We start from the raw sequence: 17,747 nt of genomic DNA on the forward strand, positions 1-17,747 counted from the left end.
ACGACCCATCCATAGAGACAGTGTTGTTATAAGGATTGCAAATGAATTCCATGGCCTGTTTCTTTCACCCGTTTTTCCTTTGTCTCCCCCTCTGCCCAGATACACCCATCCGGAAAAGACATCGACCATACCCAAGAATGTTTATGAAAATGTTATGTGAATGTATTTTAGATATGTGTCTTATCTTCATCTCTACAACCTACAGTTAATGACACACATAGTCGACAGGTGATATCCACATATACTAGCACTCACATATGTTCCCCCTCCATGTATCATCAACTAAATGTGCACCTCATTTGTTATAACAAGAAGCCGAAAAGATCTCGGTAGTGTTTGTTGGCCCACTTACAGACCCTTAATACGGGATAAGAAGGATTTAATGTATACTTCGCAATACCTCGTAGCTTATTTAGAACATATACGGCACGATGATACATGCCCCTCAGACATGGATTCATACATACATACAATTTACTATCCCACTAGTTCATACATTTCCCACCTACAACTCTCCTCCGATCATCATCTTCTGTAAATATTGTATTGATATTTTTCTGTTTAGTAATTAGATAGTGGCAGTTATTGGTGACTGCCAAAGGGTGGACTGTCAAAGTCGAAAAATATTGCAGCACACACAACAAGTACAAACCACACACTCATGCCCGCTGCGCGCGCACTTGTTCTGCCGTGCGTGCACATATCCGCAATTTGCGTACGGTCGCTCCCGCGGTCCTGCGCGTGGTGTGGGTATTTACGGCAGAGTTTGTGAACGCATGGAGAGCTATCAAAACATTACATATTTAATCCAAATAGTGCACATTGTACACATAGTCCCCCTGCATCACATCACAAAGTAACAACAGTTTAAATGATTCCAGAACAAAGGGATTCACCTTTACAGGATAAGAGGAGACAGACTAAGGTTATAAGGTGGTGTTTGGTATCCAGCTGTAGGGTATTTTAAGGGTAACATTCCGGTGTTGGTTTGCGGAATATCGCATGTTCCTGAGGATAGTTAGGTGCAGAAGCAGAATATAGATATAAACTGTATTTACTGTATATTATGTATGCGGCGGGAATCCAGAGGAGACCACCCACAAGAGCAGTTAGGAAAGACATCGCCTACCTTTTCAAATCAACCTATGACCTCTCCTGTACTGTAAAAGTGCAATCCTGTGTCCAATGGACAAAGGGATTACAGTATCCATTGTATTGCTTTTGGAAGAATTGTATAAATAAAGCCTGCTGCAGCCTGGCCACACACAAGACTCACAACACTATCAACCTGATTGCGGAGGACCGGGCCGGGTTGCGCAAGCGAATCTACTCACGTATGTACATTGACTGTAGCCATTTACTCTGTTGTATTGTAGTGCATAATTTGTATTGTAAATCCCCTTTCAGAAATAATCCACTGTGGTGTCGGAACCCAGCGGTAAAATCACAATTGGTGTCGTGTCCTATTTTCCCTGCTAAGGTTTAAAGTGTATTCATTATTGTATTGCTTATCTGTATAAGGTTTAAAAGCGTTATCAATTGGGTGTGTACGCACTGTGGGTACTTTGTACCATCAGCGCGGCATTTGTACGCAGAGTCCGTACATTGTACGGGACTCATTACGCAAATAGCGTAAAAGGTACGTAGAGTGCATATTTAGTCTAGCGGCCACAGCGGCTCCATGGTAAAAGTGTGTTTAAAGGTATAGCTTTATGTTTTAAGATAAAATCGACATTACAGGTTGAGTATCCCTTATCCAAAACGCTTGGGACCAGAGGTATTTTGGATATCGGATTTTTCCGTATTTTGGAATAATTGCATACCATAATGAGATATCATGGCGATGGGACCCAAGTCTAGGCACAGAATGCATTTATGTTTCATATACACCTTATACACACAGCCTGAAGGTCATTTTAGCCAATATTTTTATAACTTTGTGCATTAAACAAAATGTGTGTATATTCACACAATTAATTTATGTTTCATATACACCTTATACACACAGCCTGAAGGTCATTTAATACAATATTTTTTCCATCATATAAATTTTATTTTATGTCAGAAACATATAATTCAACTGCTAGAGCATAAACAGTAAACAGTTAACAGGGGGCTGTAAAGCCAGAATGGTTACTAATACAGAAAGTATCTTTATGAGAGCGGTAAGAGAGTGTGGTGCGAATGATAGAGAAATCATGTAGAAGACGAAGAACTCGAAACCAAGGGGTTCAGAGTTATGTAGGAAGGGAGAGAGTGAGGAAATAGAACAATTTCTTTGAGAGGACGTGGGTCCAGGGGATAGGAGAAGAGAGAGAAGAGGGAAGATAGAGAAAAAAAAAAGGGGGGGGGGGTGTAGGAGGAGGGGCATTAGTTGCGGAGCGAGGTCCTTAATTAATTTAGTCCTGGGAGGGGGTGGTCATGGAATCTGTACCATGGGAGCCAGGTGGAGTGGAACTTTTTAACTGTGTTTTGGCGAAGACTAGTAATGTATTCCATGTTTGCGATAAACCAGATTCTATTTGTGAGAGCCTGGTTGCTGGGGGCTTCGGGATTCTTCCATTTACCTGCTATTTGGTATTTTGCTGCGCAAGATATAAAGAGAACCAGGTTTTTAGAGTCCTTAGAGATGTGATCAGGTGGAGAGCAGAGGAGGAGGTTTGCGGGCGATAGGGGCGCTGGTAAGTCGATTAATCGTGAGATAAGCTTACGGACCTTTGCCCAGTATTGAACAATCACCGGGCAGGTCCACCAGATGTGATAGAACGTGCCTATGTGACCGCAGTTCCTCCAGCAAAGGTTGGAGGTGTCAGGGTAGATCCTATGCAATCGGTCCGGTACTAGGTACCATCTTGTGTATATTTTGTATGAGTTTTCTCGGATGGCCACACTGATGGAGCATTGTGAAATCGCGGTGCGGATTGTGTCCCAACCCTCGTCCTCTAAGTGGTACCCCATGTCGATCTCCCAGGCTATCTCGTGCGGTTCGAGAGGTGGGGGTGCAGGGCTGAGGATGGTTTTGTAGAGGAGGGAGATGGTGCCTCTACTGGTAGGGTTGTAAATACAGAGTCTCTCAAGAGGTGTGGGGGCCGATAGAGGAAACGTTAACTGTAGGGAGGATAGAAAGTGGCGAATTTGTAGGTATTGATAGAACAGAGAGTTAGGTAGGTTGTGCGTAGTTTGTAGGTCAGAGAATGACTTAATGCAGTGCGTCCCTGTGAAGTGGTGTATTCTGGTAGCTCCTGCCGAGATCCAGGGGCGGGCCATTTCCCGAGAGAGTCCTGGGGTAAATGCTGGGTTGCTCCAGATGGGAGTCAGAGGGGAGGGGTGGTTTGATAATTTTAATTTTTTGTCTAGATTCCGCCAATGTGCAAGTGTCAATTCTATTGCGGGAGAGGTGCGGTGGGGTGGGGTGCGTAGTTTATTAGAGAGCCAAGGTAAGTGAGAGACAGATGGGAGTCCCGACAAATCACTCTCTAAATCAACCCATCTTTTAGTGTGTTTTGGGGCATGCCAGGCAACCATTTGACTTAATCTGGTCGCGTCATAATAGCGTTGGAGGATAGGAAGGCCCAGACCGCCATTTTGAGAGTGTTTGGCTAAGATATCCCGCCGAATTCTAGGCTTTTTGTGGTCCCAAATAAATTTACAGAGGGAGGATTGGAGATTATGAAGAGTCTGAGAGGGCACCGAAATTGGAAGTGTCTGAAACAAGTAGAGGAGTTTGGGAAGGATATTCATTTTTATGGCGCTAATTCGTCCCACCCAAGAGAGAAAGTAAGATTCCCATTGTTGGATATCAGTAAGGATTGATGTGATGAGAGGGGGGTAGTTAGCCTTGTAGAGAGAGCTGTAGGATTTGGTGATGGAGATCCCGAGATATTTGAGGGAGCGTCTGCGCCAGGAAAAATTAAAGTTCTGTTGTAGTTGTGATTTAGTTAGTTTGGGGATGTGCAAAGAGAGGGCTTCGGATTTTGTCTGATTAATTTTATAACCCGAGAGGTTGCCGTACGTGGTTAGTTCTTGGAAGAGGTTCGGGAGAGAGATAGTTGGGTTTGTCAGGGTCAGGAGGATGTCATCGGCGAAGAGGGAGATGGTGTATTGAGTGTGGTTGACTTGGATTCCCGTGATGTCAGGATTGGTCCGGATGTGGTATGCAAGGGGTTCAATGACGAGTGCAAATATAAGGGGAGATAATGGGCATCCCTGTCGCGTTCCGTTCGAGATTTTGAGGGGGTCCGATAATAAGCCGTTGGAAAGAACCGATGCCGAGGGGTTCTGGTATAAGGCTTGTATGGCTTGAAGGAATTTACCCTGAAGGCCAAAACGTTGTAGAGTCTGTCGCATAAAAGGCCAAGAAACTCTGTCAAAGGCCTTCTCAGCATCCAGGGCAAGAGTCAGGGACGGGATCTTATGAAGGTTAATGTGGTCAATAATATCCACGACTCGCCTAGTGTTGTCGAGTGCCTGTCTAGATTGGACGAAGCCCACTTGGTCGGGGTGTATGAGCGAGGGGAGGATAGGGTTAAGTCTATTTGCTAGGACTTTGGCGAAGAGTTTCAAATCTGAGTTTAGAAGTGATATGGGTCTGTAGTTAGAGATAAATTGGGGGTCTTTATTGGGTTTTGGGATCACGGTAATGACAGCTGTGGTAGTGTGGGGGTGGAAGGGAGACCCATCTAAGATAAGGTTAAATAGTGACGTGAGGTGGGGAAGTAGTGCAGGTTGAAACGTTTTATAATATGACATTGGATAGCCATCCGGGCCCGGGGCCTTAGATGGTTTCTGACTACCGATGGCAAGGGTTAATTCCTCGGGGGTGATGGGCTTGTTAAGGGCCGTGGAGGTGTCGGCGTCGATACGAGGTAGATCTGCGGAAGCTAGGTAGTCTGAAACCGTGGGGTGGGTCGGGTCTAATGAAGAGGAAGTGTCTGGCAAATTGTAAAGCTGCTCGTAATATGTTCGGAAGAGAGAGTTAATAGTCTTTGGGTTGTATTGGAGGGAGTTGTGTTCGTCTTTGATAGCTGGGACAGCAGTGTGCGCTTTTCGAGCCCTCAATCTGCTGGCCAATAGCGAATCGGCTTTATTACTTTTTTCATAGAATTTTTGTTTCAGCCAGCGGAGTGAGTGCTCGGTTTTTTCGGCCAGCAAAGCGTTTAAAGTTGCCCTGGTAGATGTGAGCTTTGAGTAAAGAGGTTGTGAGGGTCGTTGCTTATGTAGTGTTTCTAAGTTGTGGACCTCAACTGTGAGGGATGATATTTGTTGTTTGCGATCCTTGTTCCTATGCGACGCGTAGTTAATGATGTGTCCCCTGATAACGGCTTTGTGGGCTTCCCAAATTAGTGGGGTGCAAATGGAGTCGGTCTTGTTTAAGGAGAAGTAGTCAGCTAGAGCCAGATTGATTTTTTCCTGAAACTGAGGGATTTTTAAGAGTGTTTCGTTTAGTCTCCAATTGGGGCGAGTTGTCGGGGTGTCAAGGAAGTCGAAGGTGGCGGTGATAATGGAATGGTCAGACCAAGGGTTAGTGAGGATAGAGGAGTCTAGTACGTGTTGAGAGAGCAATGTGCCGCAGTAAAAAAGATCAATTCGAGAGTATGATTGGTGCGGGGTTGAGAAGAAGGTATAGTCTTTGGCCGTTGGGTTGAGAGCTCGCCAGACGTCGAAGAGGCCAGATTCGTGGATGTGTTTATTTAAAGAGCGTGAAGATGAGTCTCGATGGGGGCGGGTCTGGCCAGAGGATTTATCTAGGTCGGTGTCTGGGACAGTGTTGAAGTCCCCTCCTAGTATTAAGTAACCTTTTCTGATTTTGTTGAGATCTGAGAAAAAAGAATTAAAGAAAGAGGACTGCCCGGAGTTAGGGGCATAGACAGTGGCGATCGTGCATTCTAGGTGTCCGAGCATGCCCGTCAGGATGATATATCGGCCATCAGAGTCTGTGTGGGTCGATTGTAGTGTGAATGGGATTTTGGAGTGGATCAGGACTGCTACTCCATTGTGTTTCGATTGGCTTGAGGAATAGAAAGCCGTTGGGTAGCGTTTAGTGGTTAGGGATGGGTGCGATCGGGATTTGAAGTGAGTTTCTTGGATGAGCACAATTCCCGCTTTTAGAGTTTGAAGAGAACGGAACAGGGACGAGCGTTTCTGGGGGGTGTTGAGGCCCTTGGTGTTCAAGGACGCCAGGAGCAGGGGCATCTTTTAAGGTGTTAGAAGGGTGCGCAAAGGAAAAATGGAGGAGAGAGAGAAAGGTGTAGAAGGAGAGGAAGAAGAGAAAATAAACAGTAGAAGAGAAAAAGAAAAAAGAAAAAAAAAATTGGGGGGGGGGGGGAGGGGAGGAGGGCGAGCCTGTGTAGAAGTTCCTTACGACCAGCGAGAAGGAACGGGCACAGAGAGTGGGATCAATGGATCCAAAGTGGAGGAGCGTCGGGGAGCGATCGTACTCCCTCCACTGGGGGGAAGAAGTGGGGAAGTGGGTCTAGGTGCCTGAAGACAACAGTGTGGATTTGTGTGGCAAGTGCAGGGATTGAAGGAACACGTCCCTCCAGTGGTGGTCTGTGTGAAAAAGACAGTATTAGTTGAGAGGCGAATGAGTCATTGTGTGAGTGGCATGTGGATAAAGGGTGGCATGCAGTGTCAAACAACAAGTGCGATAATAGCAATACTACAGAAAAAAAAAAATTAGTAGTTAGATTTTCAAACTGAACATCTTGGTTCCTATATAGGAGTATAAAGTGTGTGTTAGTTATTAATATGCTGCATGAAGCATGTATGTAGGCGGGCCCAAGGGGGTGGCTTTGACCGCGGGATTTCAAGCAACGGGGCTAGCAAGATGGGCTGGATAAAAGTAAGGGCAGACAATATACAATAGGTATATGGAACGATCAAGATATAAAACTAAAACAGGTAAAGTAGTCAACAGGAGTACTATAGCAATATAACAAGTGGGATGTCCATGTAACTATAGGTGCTGAGGTAATCAGGGTGGGTGAAGGTTAGAACCTTGCTCAGCGAGTGAGTCAGAGTCCTCCAGGTGTGATAGGAAGTCACCTCCTTCTCTTGGGTCTTTAATGACGATTGTTTTTCCATTATATTCAACCAGGAGCTTAAAGGGGAATCCCCAGCGGTAGCGGATACCTCGTGTGCGGAGAGCGGAAGTTAGATCTCTAAGTTCTCTCCTTTTAAGTATGGTGGAGGGAGCCAAGTCCTGAAAGAATTGTAGTTTGACGTCCTCGAACATTATGTGTGGCTTGCCCCGGGTTGGGAGAAGGACCATCTCTTTATCCTTGAAGTTGAGGAAGCGCATGATGACGTCTCTCGGGGGCTCGCCATCTCGGGGCCTAGGTCGGAGGGCCCTGTGAGCTCTTTCCAAAGGCAGTTCCCGAGAACCTGCACTTGGTAAAAGGGTGGAGAACAGTCGTTGGAGGTATGTTTCGAGGGCCGCCGGGAGGACGGACTCTGGAATATTGCGAATTCTGAGATTATTTCTCCTTTCGCGATTTTCCAAGTCCTCGTTCTTGGCCCGGAGCTCCGTTATATCTTGGATGAGGTGGTCTATATCTCTGACCGTTTCTATGTGGTCTTTCTGAAGAACGTCTTGTCTGGCTTCCAGTTTGGAAGTTCTGGAGGACAGGGATGAGATATTTGACCTAATAGAGGTAACTGCTCTGTCGAGTTTGGTTTCCAATGATTCTTTAAAGTCCATTATGAGCGACTTCAGGGCCATGATGTCCTCTTTGGTCGATGGGGCGGGTGAGGATGATGGGTTGTCACCATCTGGAGAAGATAGGCTGGGAGAGGGAGGGCCAGAGGGTAGGGAGGGTTTGTCGCTCTTGTCGGTTTTGGTGAAATGTTGGGAAATGTCCTTACCCGCACGTCTTCTTGTATTCGGGTTGGGTTTGGACATGTTTGCACCTTGGTAGGCGGGTTTGGAGAAGAAGGGACCACTCGGGGCGCTGATTTAGGTGGGTAGAGTGGGACTATCAAGTTGCCAGAGAGGGAACCACTGGAGGGCTGAGTTATGGTGTAATCAGTGGAACATGAGAATTGGCGGGCGTCTTAGAGAGTTGAGGGATGCCCAGTCGTTGCCGTGTGTGTGTAGGCTAGTCACCACGTATTTGGAGTGGAGCCGTGCCTTTTATACGGCTCTGGTAGCGACGAGGGCTTGGGAGTATGTAAGAAGAGGTCCAAGGGTTATAGGTTGTACGTCACATTCGCAGCGGTGGGTAGCCGCTGATAGATCAGAGATAGCGCTCTGTTGTCGTAGTGCGCTGTCGCGTACTGTAGATAAGTATGTGCGACAGTGAAGGAGGCAGGTACGGTGGTGGAGAGTGTGGTGGTATCGCTCGTATGGAGAGACCTGGGCCAATGGGGTGGCACGCTACTGTCCAGGGGTCACCACGAGGGGAGCCGGGTGTGAGGGTGTAGCAGCAGCAGTAGGGCTCCGGTGTCGTGGATAGGGACCAGCGAGTCTCTGTCTATCTTGTTAGGAGCCTCCGAATTGTTAAAGAGACGGGGGGAGTTGAGGCTGCACTCGGTTCTACTGGTGGGGGGTGCGGTGGAGGAACAGTCCGGGGGTCACAGGCGGATCAAGGTGGACCAGCGAGCCCCAGTGGTACTTTCGGCAGGCCGTCCTGTAATCTAGTCCCCTGGCAGTGTAGGGGAGGCAGGTCGCAACCCGCAGAGAGGCCTAGCGTCTCTCCCGGCTCCGCGGGCTCTGCACTCTGGGGAGCGCAGGATGAGGATCTGGCACAGAGATGGCGCCAGTCCCAAGATGGCCGTTGGAGGCGTCCCGTCCCGCGGGTCTTTCCTGTGTCCGCGGTCGCCGGTGCAGAGGGTTAGCACAATGGGAGCGTAGCGTCAAGCTCAGCAACCTCGAGGGGGCGCCCTGGCAACTGCTGTTGGGTTAGTATGGTTGGTGGCGCCAATCGCAAGATGGCCGCCGTCGCTCGCAGCAGCCCTCACCTCAAATGGTCTCTGTTGAATTCTGTCCACCCAGCCTCTGGTCTATTTGAGTTTAGAAGCAGGATATCCCAGAGGCAGCCAGGTGGTATGTTTAGGGATCTGAGTGGGCATGCAGCCCACAACCAATATGGCGGCACCGACGTCACTTACAGGGCCTCCGGGATCGGGTTATCTGCTGTGTTCCCGGAGCGGCCTGTATCATTGGTGGCAGTGTAGAAAGATCCCCCAGCCAGCGAGGCAGTCCGGAGGCCGAGCGGGCGGCGGGGTCCAGCGCGTCTCCACACGCGGTCACGCCAGCTCCGGCGCACTGCCGTCACCCGGCGCCGGTCACTGAGTCTTCGCTCCAGGCCGCACAGCGGAGCCAGAGCACTCCGGTATGGCCTGCTAGACGGGGGGGGGGAGCGCTGTAGAGACGCGGTAGGGATGGGGGAATCTCCGTTCCACTTCAGCGGGTCACTTCCGGTCCGGCCTGGTGAAAAATTGAGGCCCCGGCTTCGGGTGGGCAAGTAGGCCGCAACCTGCACGGGTGCAGGAGGTACCCGCCGGCTCTGCAGACCACTGTGCCCGGGGAAGAAGAGGGGTAGGGGTATGAAAATAGGGAGAAGGGGCCTCAGGATCTCCACTTAGTGTGGTTTAAATGGTGTTTCAGGCAGGAGCTCTGTTGTCACACATCTGCCTGGGTCAAGCACCAAGCCACGCCCCCCTAATACAATATTTTTAATAACTTTGTGTATTAAACAAAGTTTGTGTACATTGAGCCATCAAAAAACAAAGGTTTCACTATCTCACTCTCACTCAAGATAGTCCGTATTTCGGAATATTCCGTATTTCGGAATATTTGGATATGGGATACTCAACCTGTATCAGTATAAGTATGCCGCATAGAAGGATACAATGTATAAGTCTGCCGCATAGATGTATACAATGTATAAGCCTGCCGCATAGATGGGTACAATGTATAAGTATGCCGCATAGAAGGATACAATGTGTAAGTCTGGCGCATAGATGGATACAATGTATAAGTCTGCCGCATAGATGGGTACAATGTATAAGTATGCCGCATAGATGGATACAATGTATAAGTATGCCGCATCGATGAACACAATGTATGAGTCTGCCACATAGATGTACACAATGTATGAGTCTGCCGCAAAGATGGACACAATGTATGAGTCTGCCGCATAAATGGATACAATGTATAAGTATGCCGCCTAAGATGGATACAATGTATAAGGATGTCGCATAGATGGATACAATGTATAAGTCTGGTGCCTAGATGGCTACAATGTATAAGTATGCAGCATAGATGGATAAAATGTATAAGTCTGCCGCATAGATGGATACAATGTATAAGTATGCCGCATAGATGGACACAATGTATAAGTCTGCCGCATAGATGGACACAATGTATAAGTATGCCGCATAGATGGATACAATGTACAAGTATGCCACATAGATGGATACAATGTATGAGTCTGCCGCATAGATGGATAAAATGTAAAAGTATGTCGTATAAATGGACACAATGTATAAGTCTGCCGCATAGATGGATACAATGTATAAGTCTGCCGCATAGATGGACACAATGTATAAGTCTGCCGCATAGATGGATAAAATGTAAAAGTATGTCGTATAAATGGACACAATGTATAAGTCTGCCGCATAGATGGATACAATGTATAAGTCTGCCGCATAGATGGATACAATGTATAAGTATGCCGCATAGATGGATACAATGTATAAGTCTGCCGCATAGATGGATACAATGTATAAGTATGCCGCATAGATGGATACAATGTATAAGTATGCCGCATAGATGTACACAATGTATAAGTCTGCCGCATAGATGGATAAAATGTAAAAGTATGTCGTATAAATGGACACAATGTATAAGTCTGCCGCATAGATGGATACAATGTATAAGTCTGCCGCATAGATGGACACAATGTATAAGTCTGCCGCATAGATGGATAAAATGTATAAGTATGTCGCATAGATGGACACAATGTATAAGTATGCTGCATAGATGGATACAATGTATAAGTATGCCACATAGATGGATACAATGTATAAGTCTGCCACATAGATGGATACAATGTATAAGTATGACACATAGATGGATACAATGTATAAGTCTGCCGCATAGATGGACACAATGTATAAGTCTGTCGCATAGATGGACACAATGTGTAAGTCTGCTGCATAGATGGATACAATGTATAAGTCTGCCACATAGATGGATACAATGTATAAGTATGACACATAGATGGATACAATGTATAAGTCTGCCGCATAGATGGACACAATGTATAAGTCTGTCGCATAGATGGACACAATGTATAAGTCTGCTGCATAGATGGATACAATGTATAAGTCTGCCACATAGATGGATACAATGTATAAGTCTGCTGCATAGATGGATACAATGTATAAGTCTGCTGCATAGATGGATACAATGTATAAGTCTGCCGCATAGATGGATACAATGTATAAGTCTGCCACATAGATGGATACAATGTATAAGTCTGTCGCATAGATGGACACAATGTATAAGTCTGCCGCATAGATGGATACAATGTATAAGTATGTCGAATAGATGGACACAATGTATAAGTATGCCGCATAGATGGGCACAATGTATAAGTCTGCCGCATAGATGGACACAATGTATAAGTCTGCCGCATAGATGGATACAATGTATAAGTCTGCCACATAGATGTATACAATGTATAAGCCTGCCGCATAGATGGGTACAATGTATAAGTATGCCGCATAGAAGGATACAATGTGTAAGTCTGGCGCATAGATGGATACAATGTATAAGTCTGCCGCATAGATGGGTACAATGTATAAGTATGCCGCATAGATGGATACAATGTATAAGTCTGCCGCATCGATGAACACAATGTATGAGTCTGCCACATAGATGTACACAATGTATGAGTCTGCCGCAAAGATGGACACAATGTATAAGTATGCCGCCTAAGATGGATACAATGTATAAGGATGTCGCATAGATGGATACAATGTATAAGTCTGGTGCCTAGATGGCTACAATGTATAAGTATGCAGCATAGATGGATAAAATGTATAAGTCTGCCGCATAGATGGACACAATGTATAAGTATGCCGCATAGATGGATACAATGTACAAGTATGCCACATAGATGGATACAATGTATGAGTCTGCCGCATAGATGGACACAATGTATAAGTCTGCCGCATAGATGGATACAATGTATAAGTCTGCCGCATAGATGGACACAATGTATAAGTCTGCCGCATAGGTGGATACAATGTATAAGTATGCCGCATAGATGGATACAATGTATAAGTCTGCCGCATAGATGGACACAATGTATAAGTCTGCCACATAGATGGATACAATGTATAAGTCTGCCGCATAGATGGATAAAATGTAAATGTATGTCGTATAAATGGACACAATGTATAAGTCTGCCGCATAGATGGATACAATGTATAAGTCTGCCGCATAGATGGACACAATGTATAAGTATGCCGCATAGATGGATACAATGTATAAGTCTGCCGCATAGATGGATACAATGTATAAGTCTGCCGCATAGATGGACACAATGTATAAGTATGCCGCATAGATGGATACAATGTATAAGTCTGCCGCATAGATGGACACAATGTATAAGTATGCCGCATAGATGGATACAATGTATAAGTCTGCCGCATAGATGGATACAATGTATAAGTCTGCTGCATAGATGGATACAATGTATAAGTCTGCCGCATAGATGGATACAATGTATAAGTCTGCCGCATAGGTGGATACAATGTATAAGTATGCCGCATAGATGGATACAATGTATAAGTATGCCGCATAGATGGACACAATGTATAAGTATGCCACATAGATGGACACAATGTATAAGTCTGCCGCATAGATGGATACAATGTATAAGTATGTCGAATAGATGGACACAATGTATAAGTATGCCGCATAGATGGACACAATTTATAAGTATGCCGCATAGATGGATAAAATGTATAAGTATGCCGCATAGATGGACACAATGTATAAGTATGCCGCATAGATGGATACAATGTATAAGTATGTCGAATAGATGGACACAATGTATAAGTATGCCGCATAGATGGACACAATGTATAAGTATGCCGCATAGATGGATACAATGTATAAGTATGTCGAATAGATGGACACAATGTATAAGTATGCCGCATAGATGGACACAATGTATAAGTATGCCGCATAGATGGATACAATGTATAAGTATGTCGAATAGATGGACACAATGTATAAGTATGCCGCATAGATGGACATAATGTATAAGTCTGCCGCATAGATGGATACAATGTATAAGTCTGCCGCATAGATTAATACAATGTATAAGTCTGCCGCATAGATGGATACAATATATAAGTCTGCCGCATAGATGGGTACAATGTATAAGTATGCCGCATAGATGGACACAATGTATAAGTCTGCCGCATAGATGGGTACAATGTATAAGTCTGCCGCATAGATGGATACAATATATAAGTCTGCCGCATAGATGGGTACAATGTATAAGTATGCCGCACAGATGAATACAATGTATAAGTATGCCGCATAGATGGACACAATGTATAAGTCTGCCGCATAGATGGATACAATGTATAAGTATGCCGCATAGATGGATACAATGTATAAGTCTGCCGCATAGATGGATACAATGTATAAGTCTGCCGCATAGATGGATACAATGTATAAGTCTGCCGCATAGATGGATACAATGTATAAGTATGCCGCATAGATGGATACAATGTACAAGTATGCCGCATAGATGGACACAATGTATAAGTCTGCCGCATAGATGGATAAAATGTATAAGTATGCCGCATAGATGGACACAATGTATAAGTATGCCGCATAGATGGACACAATGTATAAGTCTGCCGCATAGATGGATACAATGTATAAGTATGTCGAATAGATGGACACAATGTATAAGTATGCCGCATAGATGGACACAATGTATAAGTATGCCGCATAGATGGATACAATGTATAAGTCTGCCGCATAGATGGACACAATGTATAAGTATGTCGCATAGATGGACATAATGTATAAGTATGCCGCATAGATGGACACAATGTATAAGTCTGCCGCATAGATGGATACAATGTATAAGTCTGCCGCATAGATGGATACAATGTATAAGTATGCCGCATAGATGGATACAATGTATAAGTCTGCCACATAGATGGATAAAACGTATAAGTATGACGTATAGATGGATACAACGTATAAGTCTGCCACATAGATGGATACAATGTATAAGTCTGCCGCATAGATAGATACAATTTATAAGTCTGCCGCATAGATGGACACAATGTATAAGTCTGCCGCATAGATGGATACAACGTATAAGTCTGCCGCATAGATGGACACAATGTATAAGTATGCCGCATAGATAGATACAATTTATAAGTCTGCCGCATAGATGGATACAATGTATAAGTATGTCGCATAGATGGATACAATGTATAAGTCTGCCGCATAGATGGATACAATGTATAAGTATGTCGCATAGATGGATACAATGTATAAGTCTGCCGCATAGATGGATACAATGTATAAGTATGCCGCAGAGATAGATACAATGTATAAGTCTGCCGCATAGATGGGTACAATGTATAAGTCTGCCGCATAGATAGATACAATATATAAGTCTGCCGCATAGATGGATACAATGTATAAGTCTGCCGCATAGATGGATACAATGTATAAGTATGCCGCAGAGATAGATACAATGTATAAGTCTGCCGCATAGATGGCTACAATGTATAAGTATGCCGCATAGATAGATACAATTTATAAGTCTGCCGCATAGATGGATACAATGTATAAGTTTGCCGCATAGATGGATACAATGTATAAGTCTGCCGCATAGATGGATACAATGTATAAGTATGCCGCATAGATGGATACAATGTATAAGTATGCCGCAGAGATAGATACAATGTATAAGTCTGCCGCATAGATGGATACAATGTATAAGTATGCCGCATAGATAGATACAATTTATAAGTCTGCCGCATAGATGGATACAATGTATAAGTCTGCCGCATAGATGGGTACAATGTATAAGTCTGCCGCATAGATGGATACAATGTATAAGTCTGCCGCAGAGATAGATACAATGTATAAGTCTGCCGCATAGATGGATACAATGTATAATTCTGCCGCATAGATAGATACAATTTATAAGTCTGCCGCATAGATGGATACAATGTATAAGTCTGCCGCATAGATGGGTACAATGTATAAGTCTGCCGCATAGATGGATACAATGTATAAGTCTGCCGCAGAGATAGATACAATGTATAAGTCTGCCGCATAGATGGATACAATGTATAAGTCTGCCACATAGATGGATACAATGTATAAGTCTGGCGCATAGATGGACACAATGTATAAGTATGCCGCATAGATAGATACAATTTATAAGTCTGCCGCATAGATGGATACAATGTATAAGTCTGCCGCATAGATGGGTACAATGTATAAGTATGCCGCAGAGATAGATACAATGTATAAGTCTGCCGCATAGATGGATACAATGTATAAGTATGCCCGCATAGACGGACATAATGTATAAGTATGCCATATAGATGGGTACAATGTATAAGTCTGCCGCATAGATGGACACAATGTATAAGTATGCCCGCATAGACGGACATAATGTATAAGTATGCCATATAGATGGATACAATGTATAAGTATGCCGCATAGATGGATACAATGTATAAGTATGCCGCATAGACGGACATAATGTATAAGTATGCCATATAGATGGATACAATGTATAAGTCTGCCGCATAGATGGATATAATGTATAAGTCTGCCGCATAGATGGATACAATGTATAAGTCTGCCGCATAGATGGATACAATGTATAAGTATGCCGCATAGATGGATACAATGTATAAGTCTGCCGCATAGATGGATACAATGTATAAGTATGTCGCATAGATGGATACAATGTATAAGTATGCCGCATAGATGGATACAATGTATAAGTATGTCGCATAGATGGACATAATGTATAAGTCTGCCGCATAGATGGATACAATGTATAAGTCTGCCGCATAGATGGATACAATATATAAGTCTGCCGCATAGATGGGTACAATGTATAAGTCTGCCGCATAGATGGATACAATGTATAAGTCTGCCGCATAGATGGATACAATGTATAAGTATGTCGCATAGATGGACATAATGTATAAGTCTGCCGCATAGATGGATACAATGTATAAGTCTGCCGCATAGATGGATACAATGTATAAGTCTGCCGCATAGATGGATACAATGTATAAGTATGTCGCATAGATGGACATAATGTATAAGTCTGCCGCATAGATGGATACAATGTATAAGTATGTCGCATAGATGGACATAATGTATAAGTCTGCCGCATAGATGGATACAATGTATAAGTCTGCCGCATAGATGGATACAATGTATAAGTCTGCCGCATAGATGGATACAATATATAAGTATGCCGCATAGATGGACACAATGTATAAGTCTGCCGCATAGATGGGTACAATGTATAAGTCTGCCGCATAGATGGATACAATATATAAGTCTGCCGCATAGATGGGTACAATGTATAAGTATGCCGCACAGATGAATACAATGTATAAGTATGCCGCATAGATGGACACAATGTATAAGTCTGCCGCATAGATGGATACAATGTATAAGTATGCCGCATAGATGGATACAATGTATAAGTCTGCCGCATAGATGGATACAATGTATAAGTCTGCCGCATAGATGGATACAATGTATAAGTCTGCCGCATAGATGGATACAATGTATAAGTATGCCGCATAGATGGATACAATGTACAAGTATGCCACATAGATGGATACAATGTATGAGTCTGCCGCATAGATGGATACAATGTATAAGTCTGTCGCATAGATGGATACAATGTATAAGTCTGCCGCATAGATGGATAAAATGTAAAAGTATGCCACATAGATGGATACAATGTATAAGTCTGCCGCATAGATGGATACAATGTATAAGTCTGCCGCATAGATGGACACAATGTATAAGTATGCCGCATAGATGGATACAATGTATAAGTATGCCGCATAGATGGACACAATGTATAAGTATGCCGCATAGGTGGATACAATGTATAAGTATGTCGAATAGATGGACACAATGTATAAGTCTGCCGCATAGATGGATACAATGTATAAGTCTGCCGCATAGATGGATACAATGTATAAGTATGTCGCATAGATGGATACAATGTATAAGTATGCCGCATAGATGGATACAATGTATAAGTATGTCGCATAGATGGACATAATGTATAAGTCTGCCGCATAGATGGATACAATGTATAAGTCTGCCGCATAGATGGATACAATATATAAGTCTGCCGCATAGATGGGTACAATGTATAAGTCTGCCGCATAGATGGATACAATGTATAAGTCTGCCGCATAGATGGATACAATGTATAAGTATGTCGCATAGATGGACATAATGTATAAGTCTGCCGCATAGATGGATACAATGTATAAGTCTGCCGCATAGATGGATACAATATATAAGTCTGCCGCATAGATGGGTACAATGTATAAGTATGCCGCATAGATGGACACAATGTATAAGTCTGCCGCATAGATGGGTACAATGTATAAGTCTGCCGCATAGATGGATACAATATATAAGTCTGCCGCATAGATGGGTACAATGTATAAGTATGCCGCACAGATGAATACAA

Source organism: Pseudophryne corroboree, chromosome 4 (assembly GCF_028390025.1).
Source record: "Pseudophryne corroboree isolate aPseCor3 chromosome 4, aPseCor3.hap2, whole genome shotgun sequence".
Classification (NCBI taxonomy): Eukaryota; Metazoa; Chordata; class Amphibia; order Anura; family Myobatrachidae; genus Pseudophryne; species Pseudophryne corroboree.